This window comes from Crotalus tigris, unplaced genomic scaffold (genome assembly GCF_016545835.1).
Source record: "Crotalus tigris isolate CLP2741 ecotype Arizona unplaced genomic scaffold, ASM1654583v1 scf7180000018486.1709376, whole genome shotgun sequence".
In the NCBI taxonomy this organism is placed as follows: Eukaryota; Metazoa; Chordata; class Lepidosauria; order Squamata; family Viperidae; genus Crotalus; species Crotalus tigris.
This window is the reverse complement of record NW_024097034.1, coordinates 831604-843346: the sequence shown is the minus strand read 5'-3', so window position 1 is coordinate 843346 and position 11743 is coordinate 831604. Positions and strand designations below refer to the sequence as shown.

At 38.7% G+C, this 11743-nt stretch overlaps 1 long non-coding RNA gene across 1 annotated transcript; it reads left to right on the top strand.

Annotated features, from left to right (window-relative positions):
* The first annotated feature begins 4086 nt into the window (after positions 1-4086).
* On the top strand, positions 4087-6389 carry LOC120312362. The gene is made up of 2 exons (XR_005557877.1): positions 4087-4272; positions 5322-6389. It is a non-coding gene; the product is annotated as an uncharacterized LOC120312362 (long non-coding RNA).
* The last annotated feature ends 5354 nt before the right edge of the window (positions 6390-11743 follow it).

Below are 11743 nucleotides of genomic sequence, written 5' to 3'. Positions count from 1 at the left end.
ATGCATTGCACTGCTGGCACATTGAGCCTGCTGTGCTACACTTGAGAAACCAAAATTGCTATTCAAGTCACAGGACCAGTGATAAAAGTTAGAAGAATAAAGCCCAAAGGAACATGTATCTTCTGACAGGGAAACTTTGAGTCTGCTCATCCCACCAGAATAATGATTAGCGCCTGTCATGCTCAGCCAGAGCGAGTATAGTTGTTGTCACTCCTGCTGAAACCTTTGAAAAGCAAAGGCTGGAGCCCCCAAACTCCAGTCTCCAAAGTATTTGAAATCATGAGCACCTTTAATATGATTGTCAAAATCACTTGCAATCACTTTGAACCTCGCCCTTCCAAAGCAAATGAACAAACAAATTCAGTCGTATTGGCAAAAATCATTTGCTGCATGCAAGACTGTAAATATGTCAGTCAAGTTCTCTGTTGTGGATCTATAAAGCTGTGCATCTCCTGAATGGCTGAACCGAAGAGTTAGGATGCTATGCTACATTTCATTCAACAGTTCATTGGCTATTGATAACCATTGCACAATCTTTCTTAATATGCACAGCACAAGATCTGTGAAAGAAAATATGGTTATGGAATGATATGGACTTTTTGAGGAGCATACAACAGTTTAAGAGTCACAAAAAACTAGAGATTCCTGTTATATTCCATTATTTTAAAAATGTCTCAAGATTTGCATGTCAACCATTTCTCGCCCCCCCCCCCCAATTGCAAAAGGTGCATATGCTGTATTCATTCAAAGCACATGGAAATCAGCCTTTCCCAACCAGATAACCTCGAAATATATTGGCAGCATCCAAAATTCCAAATCAGGATGTTGAATGGCCTTCGGAAGTCTGAGAGTTGTAATCCAACATATCTAGTAGATATTAGATTGGACTGGTGCAAAGCACAGGTGTGCACGTCAGATAGCTTTCCCTGAATAAAACTGAAATTTGGTTAATACATTTCCCTGCTTCTTCCCCTGTGATGTTTCTCTATTTTCGAAACATTAAAGAATCTTAGAGCTGAAGCTATGCTGGCCACCAAATCCATCTCCCGTCAAGGTCAGAAATTTAAATGAAAGCATCCCTGACAGATGGCTGTCCCTGCTGCTTAAAATCAGCCTCCTGCCTTCCTTTCCTTTTTTTTTTTGGTGGTCTATTATTTATACAAATGTTGTCCTGCCTTTCTGCCTGAAGGGGACTCAAGGCCATGAGTATAAAAATAAAAAAGCAGATAGTGGTTTTTTTTAAAAAAAAATGCTAAACACTTATAACAACTATTAATCTGTTCAAACTACAAAGACCTGTCCAAAGAAGAAATCTTGATTCCTTTCTTAAAAACAGAATGATTGCTTTCTCTGGAATTGTGTTCAGGCTCCAAACCAAGCTTGGAAGATAAAGGCATTAAATTAGGGCCTCTTCTGTTGATCTTATGGATCTGGATGTGCATATCAAGATAGGCAGGTTCCAATCTATTTAAGGAATATATATATATATATATATATATATATATATATATATATATATATATATATAAACTAAATTCAGCAAAGAATAGTTGAAAAAATAGGCTACTACTTTCACTAAGTGATGTGTTTTGGTAGTCTTCTCATGTAGAATGCATTGCAGCAGATAAGTTAGGAAGTAATCAAGGCATATATAGCTGCTGCCAGGTCAAGAAACATCACAGAAATATATTACAGAAATATAAATGGGCAAATGCATTCCTAATCACATGGGAACACAGAGATTTCCTTAATACCACCAAATTGTGAACTGAATTTGCATCAGAAGCGGGAAGTCCTTCCAGCACAGACTGAACCAAACACTGGAGCCTGATTTCCCATTGATCTACAAACCTCTGCCTTGCTTGTCCCCATGTGGATCAATGGCAGCTAGCCTTGATGGCAATGTGATTGCCTCTGAAGGCCATCTGCTGGGAGACGAGTAGACTTCATTGTGCCATTGTTTGGCCACTATAAGAAAAAAACTGCTAAGCTAGATGGGCCAGGGTTCCAATCCAGCAGGGCAATGCTTATGTTTTTATGTTCCCATTCAGCCTTCATCAAACTTAGGCACCCAACAAAGGAATTAACTGCTTCCTTGGAGATGGAACAGAGCTTGATACAGAATCACTGACATTTCGGGTATGCTTGTTCAATCAGTTCTGTATCCAACTAACAGCAATATAATCTAAGCTACATTTTGATACCTTCTCTACCAAAACCTCATGGAAACTTTGTCAAATGTTTGGCTGGAGCCAAGGCATACTATGTCCATCACATTCCTGTGGTCACCTAAAAGGTCACTCTTTCAAACAAGGAGATCAGGTTAGTTTGCATGGTTTAGAATCAAGAACTAAGCAATGTACTTTTTTTCAATGGTTACAAACTGACCAGTTAACACTGTTTCAGAACTTTGCTTGTACTGATATGTTGAGTTATCCAGCACATACCTACCTACCTACCTACCTACCTATTTATTTATTTGTATCCCACCTTTATTATTTTTACAAATAACTCAAGGGAAAACCTGGGTTGATATCTGAAGGCTCTTGCATGTGGAGAGGACAAAAGAATCTCTTGCTGAACCGAAGCAAAAATAAGTTCATATTTGTTAGAAAGGTTTTCTGTCAGCTCTGGTTATATCTCTGGACTGGATGGCATTCTCCCTAAAGGGGGGTCTGCAAGTTGGGGGTTGTCTTGAACTCACAGTTACTTTTAGATAGGTAAGTGAATGTCATGGCAGAGGTACTTTGCCCAATTTTGTAGTGGCCTATTTGCTGGCAAAATAGAGTCATCATGTATTTATTTATCAAATTTAGACACTGCCCATCTCACTATGTAAGTGACTCTGAATGATACCCATTTAACAGCTGTGCTGAAGATCAAGAGGTTTCTGAATGCAATTCAAATTGCCAATTCTAACCTATAAAATCAAATACGAGTTGGCTGCAAAATGCCTTCAGAACTACCTTCTCTACATGAAATCAACTCATTGAATGTGTGCTCCTTAACACAATCTTTAAGTGAGTCTCCCATAACCAAGAAATTAAAGGGCCTCATGGAGGACTAGAACTCACAGTCCCCCAAGTAAGTTAATCAACTATACCTTTCAATCTTTGCCTTCCACTCATAAGTTTCATCCCACCAGGGTTCAGTAATATCTGCTAAATGGTAATTGCTTTCCTGCATTAGGACTTATAGTTCTTGCTGTTTGTATCCTAAACTCTACATGTTAATATAGAGACATGGGAATCCTTGGGCCTTGCAAACTGATTTATCCCTCTAGATTTACTATACTGTTCATTAGTGGGTGCTTCAGCAGCCTGCATATCCCATCAGTCCTGTTCTTAGGCCTTGGTGTCACACTATTTTCTAGACCAGTGGTTCTCAATCTTTTTAATGCCGCAACTCCCAACTGGTCATAAGTCGAGGACTACTCAACCGGTCATAAGTCGAGGACTACTCAACTGGTGCAGCACCATTTGCAAAATGGGATTTTTGGCGGGCTCAGCAGGGCAGAGACAGCCTGGACAATTCCTATTGGCTTTTGAAAGCCAATAGAATTAGACTCTATTCAAGAGAGTCTATTCTATTGGCTTTCAAAAGCCAATAGAATAAAAGGGAGTAGCACAGCTAAGGAAAAGGGGGAAAAAAATGGCAGGCTGCGTTGTTTGGCGACCCCCGTAAAATGGTCGTTCGACCCCAAATGGGGTCCCGACCCACAGGTTGAGAGCCACTGTTCTAGACTCTTTTCTCCCTCTACCACAGTATTCAGTTTAAAGCCCCTCAAGTCAGGTCTGAAAGATGCCTTCTGGTTCTTCCTAATTTTCATGAGGTACAGCAGACCTCACGCTGGTAGTACAATACTTATTTGTTTTGCTCATCTGGAGCACTGCATCTTTTCTGTTGTAACTATGGCATACTTTCTTATTTGTTACAGAATGTAGGCAAAAGATAGGACACGCTCTGTTGTGGGGCTGACAAATCTTTCCTGGTTCTGAGAGAGCCTTTTTTAGGAATTAAGATCTGGATTGTGCCTTTTGCGTTATAAGAAAATGAGGTCATATTGAAGGCAGCTGCAGATGAGCTATTTCTGGCTTTGGACACTTGGAATCAATACTGCTGTTACTTCAGATAGACATCAAGTAAAGTCCATCTGTGTGATTTCTTTGAGTCTCTGAGCTGGGGACTTTGTCAAAGAGAGATGTGCCGTGTGATGAATCAGGCAGCTTTTGTTTTTTGTCTGGGGATGGACTCTATGACAAGCAAAAAGTGGTAAGACTCATCTTCTTGGGAATACCTGAAACTTTAAAGGCCAGTTGAATGCAGCTATAAGGGGCAGAAGCATAATTTTCAGAAATACTTGTTTTGGATCTATAATTGCTTGCATGAAGGGTTTACATTGTCCATTTACTAGTCAATAAGTAGTCAATTGTATCAGTGAAAGCGTGACGATCTTTGAGCTATCATGGACATATATTATAAATCAGAGCTCCTCGTTCACTATTGAGTCTGATCTAAAGGTACAACAAAAATGTATGCAAAAATAATCTATATTGCAATAATATATTTAAAGCTTTTTAATTTCTTCGTGACAACAAACAAACAAAAAAAAAACCCAAAGTGTTACTGGAAGAAATTATTCTGTAATTAACACTAAAGTTAACTCATATAATGGAGAGTTGAAAAGGAATTTAAAAACATCAGAATGTTTTCAACCATAAATGCATCTGGGCATTGTATGCATTGGGAGAAATTATGGTATGTATTGCCTACAATGTTCAGGATAAGGCACGTGTAACTTTATGTGGCTAATTTGTAAAGACTAAGAAAATATTTGTTAAATATTTCATGATACAATTAAGTCTTATTAATGTAGTGGCCTTTATTTTGCAAATTAAAATGCACAAGAATTCATTTTTATCACAACAGGTCTTTATTTGTCATCTTAGTTTGCTAAGTATTTGATTAATATTAATATGGAAGAGCTATTTTCTTTTTGTAAAAAAAAACCCAGTTAATACTCTAGATGGAGTAGCTATGTGGAAATAATATTAATGGGTTACTATTTATGATACATACTAGTCCTAAATATTATTTTTGATATTTTTATTGCCACCCAGGACAAATACAGTTCATTATAGATGAGGGATTGTTTAATCTTCCAGCTACATGCAATAATCAGCAGAACAAATTGTTTTTAATGCAACTCTGATATTGGTCTCCCTCTGCTTTCTTCACACCACTCAAAATGCCTAATATCAGCTTTTGTTTCCGTTTGGTTATTTTTAATCTCTTTTGTCTTATCATGTTGCTCCCACTAGGCCCAGCTGCTAATAGAATGTTAACAATAAAAGATCTGTGTACCAAACTGGAGTTAGGAATGGACTGAAGAGACAATGGCTGTTTCATGGACTCTTGTAGAAAAGCCAAAGAGTTGGATTCTGAATCATGATTGCCATGGCTTCTACACTGTGCAAGCAAGTAACGTGACAAACAGAGCAACAAGGAAGAGCACTATGATTGTTGACTGGTTGATATTGTACCTAGGGCTGGATCTTGGAACTGGACTGTTCCTACCTGGCATCTGCAGGCAACATATTGTTGTATCGCAACATATTGGTGACTTAGTACACAAAATCACCCTAAAATTGAGAACTGGCCAAGAGAAAACTGTGAGAAGATCGAATGCAGGTACACTTTATATTCAAAACTGAGCTGCAAGGTTCAACACTGCCCAACTAAGGAAGGAAGTCTAAGGAAGAATTTAACATATCAAACCTTGCTATTTCAAGAGAGAAAGAGAATTCCAGAGAATACAGTACACACAGTTTAGAGGGCCAGTTTGCTGCAATGGTTAAGGTACCAGGCCAGAAACCAGGAGATCCTGAGTTCTAGTCCTCTTTTAGACACAAAGCCAGCTGGAGGACTTTAGGCCAGTCCCTCGTCCTCAGCCCTAAGGAAAAGGCAAGGGCAACCTAGTTCTGAAATCTTGCTAAGAAATATGTTCAGGCAGTCGACAGGAATCAACAGACTCAAAAGCAGCAAATATAGACATACACACACTTTACCATTATGGCTGAACTGGAAGTCACACTCAGGCAAAGGATGAAAAGCATAGTAGTATTACTGTCCACCAAACAGTGATTTGATCATTACTGAAAAAAGATATTAATCCACCAGAAACCTCAGTAGGATCAATGCCTCAGCAAAGCCATGTAAAACCAAAGCCGTACTCATGGAGATCCATCATCCTTGTAGAGCAGGCATGTCCATCCTTGTAGACCAGGCATGTCCAATCTTCAGCCCATGGGCCACATGCAGCCCTGGACAGCTAGTAAGGCAGCCCCACTATTAAAAAATAAAGGAAGTTTGTTATTTATATGCATTAACTATATTATATATTTTATATGTGTCCAGACAATTCTTTTTCACTCAACGTGGCCCAAACAAGCCACGTTGTGGAGACTGTGGGAGAGCCATATTCAAAGAAGAGTCTTTGGTGATCTCTTTGCCTTCTATAGGTGAAATCTGAAATTATGCCTCCTCTAAATTTGTGTGCATCATATTTCTTCTCTCTATGCTATGGCCTGTTTTATTGCTAAGAATGTTTAGTCTAGGCCTATGCCAAGAAGCCCTTTGAAGCTGCAGCCAAGTAGTTGCCCAGTACATCTCCAGCACAGAAAGAGATAGAAAGGTGGGAGAGACACATGAAGGTTGATAATGCAAGAATGATTTATGCACTGCATTTATCATTTGTCTCTCGTACAGTTTTCCACCACTGTAGTCCTGAGTACTATAAGTCTTCCCATTAACACCTTCTGTCAATAGGGTGATAGGGCTCTCCCCAAATAACCAACTGTACCTCAGAAAAAAAAATGTTGCCTGTCACCATGTTTCCACCTTTGCCAATTAGTAGGTCAACTGTTTCTTTGCCTTTTCCCTTGGTTCCACATATACCCAACCCCCTCCCTTTATTACTACTACTACTACTACTAACTACTACTACTACTACTACTACTACTACTACTACTAATAATAATAATAATAATAATAATAATAATAATAAACTTGGAAGGGACCTTGGAGGTCATCAAGTCCAACCCCCTGCTCAGGCAGGTAACCCTATACCATTTCGGACAAATGGCTATCCAGTTTCTTCTTAAAAACTTCCAATGTTGGAGCATTCACTGCTTCTGGAGGCAGGTTGTTCCACTGGTTAATTGTTCTAACTGTCAGGAAGTTTCTCCTTAGTGCTAGGTTGCTTCTCTCTTTGATTAGTTTCCATCCATTGCTTCTTGTCCTGCTTTGGAAAAAAGCTTGACTCCCTCTTCTCTGTGGCAGCCCCTGAGATATTGAAACACTGCTATCATGTCCCCCCTCATCCTTCTCTTCATTAAACTAGACATACCCAATTCCATCAACCTTTCCTTATATGTTTTAACCTCCAGTCCCCTAATCATCTTTGTTGCTCTTCTCTGTACTCTTTCTAGAGTCTCAGCATCTTTATTACATCATGGTGACCAAAACTGGATGCAATATTCCAGGTGTGGCCTTACCAAGGCATTGTAAAGTGGTATTAACACTTCACGTGATCTTAATTCTATCCCTTTGTTAATGCAGCCTAGCACTGTGTTGGCTTTTTTGGCAGCTGCAGCACACTGCTGGCTCATATTTAAGTGATTGTCCACTAGGACTCCACGATCCCTCTCACAGTTACTACTATTGAGCAAGGTACCCCCTATACCAGTGGTTCTCAACCTGTGGGTCGGGATCCCATTTGGAGTCGAACGACCATTTCACGGGGGTCGCCAAACAACGCAGTCCACCATTTTCCCCCTTTTCCTTAGCTGTGCTACTCCCTTTTATTCTATTGGCTTTTGAAAGCCAATAGAATAGACTCTCTTGAATAGAGTCTAATTCTATTGGCTTTCAAAAGCAATAGGAATTGTCCAGGCTGTCTCTGCCCTGCTGAGCCCGCCAAAAGTCCCATTCTGCAAACGGTGCTGCACCAGTTGAGTAGTCCTCGACTTACGACAGTTGAGTAGTCCTCGGTTGGGGGTCGCGGCATTAAAAAGGTTGACAACCACTGCCCTATACTATACCTGTACATTTGGTTTTTCTTGCCTAAATGTAGAACCTTACTTTTTTCACCATTAAATTGTTGTTGTTGTTATTATTGTTATTATTGCTATTTCTGGCATTCATAGCCAATCTCAACCCATGCTGAGCCTTAGCCTTTCTGACATCCTTTCAGATTCAGATTATTTCTTGATATTTTTCCTTTGTTATATACCCCTTTTTCCATTTTTTAAACTTGTCTTTTTTGTTTCAAATATGTTTCAGAAACAATGTCTGAAAATATTTGTTCTCAGATTGTCAAAGGAAATTTGGTGGAACCATGGTGTCTGTCCATTTTTTTCCTGTTCGGTGTTGCTTGTATTTGGTTCTTAATTACCACATTTTAAAATTTTATAATTATAACATTTTATAATGTCATAATTTCACATTTTCATAATTTCACATTTTTATAATTATTCTCTTGAATCATTTTTCCCTTTAGGATCTCCATTCATGGAATGGATAGAATTCCTCCTACTTTTTCTCTTAGCCCGTTGAAGTCCTCTCTCTTCAAATTTAGGTTTCACACTTACCTCCTACCTATCTAAATAACGTATTTACCAACTATCTTTCTACCAACATTTGTACATCTAATCATTTCTCCAAAACTGCCCTTACTTTTCAAAAATCTAAAGACAATTTCCTTTCCTTTCCTTTCTTCTTTCTTTTCTCTTTCCTTTTTTTCTTTCTTTCTTTCTCTTCTTTCCTTTTTCTTTATTTTTCTTTCATTCATTCTCATTCCAATTTATACAGCTGCTATCTTTTATATGTATGTATGTGTATGTGTGCATACATGTATGTGCATATGTATGTAATACGTGCATGTGTGTGTGCATCTTACAAGGAATTAAAAACAATAAGAATTAAAACTTTGACACATACACAAACGTGGCCTGATATGGTTAATTTCCTAAAACAAATGTTGCAAAGGCAAGAATGCTATTTTTCATGTCCTCCAATTGGTGCATTGATGGAGCACTGAGTAGCTGAACAAAAAGACAGAGTGAGACAGTGAGGATCTTTCCATGACCACAAAAGTGGCATTTCAACAAAGTGCTTTGAAGAAGTTAAAAAAAAAAAATCCCAAGGGAAGAAGAGATTTTGAAGAAAAAAAAAGTAGGATAGAAGCAGAATAGAAAGAGTATTGATGCTTTTGAACTGTGGTGGTGGTCTCTGTGTCAAGTTCTCTGTGGTCAAGTTCCGGAGAATACCAAGGAGAACCATAAAAACAAACACATGGATCATTGAAAAATTCAACCCAGAGTTCTCCCTCAAGGCATAAATAACCAGGCTCAGATTACCATATTTTAGACACATTAGGGGAAGACCTAGCTCTCTGGATCTATATTGCAAGATGAAAAGAAAGAAGAGGACAATTAGCAGCAATGGATGGTCTCAATTACAATGGTGATAGGTACAGATAGTCCTCCACTTACAATGATTCATTTAGTGACCGTTCGAAGTTACAACGCCATTGAAAAAAGTGACTTATGACCATTTTCCACACTTATGGCTGTTGCAGCATCCCCATGGTCATGTAATTTACATTAACAAGCTTGACAACTAATTCATATTTATGATGGTTGCAGTGTCCTGGGATCATGTGATCATCTTTTGCAACCTTCTGATAAGCAAAGTCAATGTGGAAGTATTAACAACTGTGTCACTAATTTAACAACTGCGGTGATTAGCAACATAAATTCTGGACTTAATTGTGGTTATAAATCGAGGACTACCCGTACACCATTAGAAGATATGAAGGACCAAATCATCTATATCAGAGGTCCTCAACCTTTTGGGCACCAGGGACAGTTCTGTGGAGAGAGGTTTTTCCGCGGACCAGAGGGTGCGTGGTTTCGTGTGCTGCCTGCATCTCACGGATGGGGCTTTGCTTGTTTGTGCGGTCCGGTACTGGTCCACAGATTGGGGGTTGGGAACCCCTGACCTATATGGTCACTCAGAATTAATAATGACTTAATAGCACATACTCATCAAGGGAATGAAGACAAAGCAGCAGCCTAACATACTCGAAATGTTTTAGATTATTATATTGACAAACATTTTGGTCTATCATTTTCAGCCAGTCAGAATAAAGCAACCCACAATTATAGAAGTTATATTCTGAAATTCTGAAGTCATATTAGGACATTTAAGAAGAAACTCAAAACAATCCAGAGAAGACTCAAAATGTTCCATTCGGATGGGATTCTAGCTAACCTGGAAAAAGATATTAGAAATTGAGAGTGGGAGAGGAAAAACTAGCAGCATGAAATATCCTAAAAGAAGGAAGCCTGAATAGAATAACACCATAATATAGTATGTCCTTTTGAAAGATCACTGTCATGCTTAAATGAACCTGCTGCAGCCTTGGAAAATAAGGGTTCATCTTTGGCTTTATTTAGGTTACAGGCCACAGCATTAATTCATAGCATTAATAAATAATTTCCTGGCAAGGCAGGGAGGCACCAGAAATGTCACCTAGGCACAAATAAGCAAGGAGCCAAACCACAGGCAAGTCCAGGCATTTAATTGGGGTGTGTGCTGGGGGGGGGGTTTGTGTGTGAAATATCATCATCATCATCTGTAAGCTATATGAAGATTCAATCTATAAATCAGATATAAATCTTTCAAAGGTTTTAAATTACACACATTACTGATTTGGAGCAGAATCCTACACATGTCTAGTGAGTAATGAGCTTTACCAAGTTTGATGGTGTTTACTCGGAGGAGAGGACTGCAGCTTAAAATTAAAGGTATTGTAACAGATACTAAACCTGACTATCCATCTACATAATCGGATAAGAAATATGAGGTGTTCCTGCCATATATCTTACAGACACTCTCAGGTCATACTTGGGCTACTGTAGTTTTTTTTTAATCAATGGTGAACTCCACCCATTAGCTGTGAACCAGTTTGTGTGATTACTCATTCTTGAACCTAAAACAGGTCTATCGTGACAAGCATTAGGTATGATGTAGATGCAGAGAAGTAAACACATAGGACAGTAGAACCCAATAATGTAAACTTTATAGGGTGATAAGAATAAACACACATTGTCAGATTCCCACATTCTACATCATAGCTTGTTTAGCTACAATCTACTGAGTAGATTAGAATTGTTCTGCTTCAAACACATTCTAATCTAAGCCAAAGCCAAATAAAACCATGCACTAATTCAGCATAATATGCTATTCATATGCTAGAACTTGGCAACAGAGAGGTAAAAAGATGGGATATGAGAAAAAGAAAGATTGCTTTTCCCCATGAATCTACTGAAGTGACTCTTCAGCCAACCCTGAGCCAGCAGAAAACTATACAGGCTATACTATAACCATACATTTGTGTGTCCTCACTGCCAATTTCTACCTTTCCTCTATAGTTCTGGCTTAACATGGGATTGTAATATGCAGGGCTTCAGTTCTGTTGTCTTCCCACTTTCTAAAGATTATCAACCAGCAGGAAACCATTCGCCAATCACAGATGGTAAGATATAGGTTTAGCCATCTGTCAAATTTCATCAACTGGTTTGTGTAGGTGGGGAATTTTGAAAGAGTGCTAAACTCATAGATGCAACCATCTGTAAAAATCCAGTATTCATTCCACCTTGTCGGGTGGGCAGTGAGT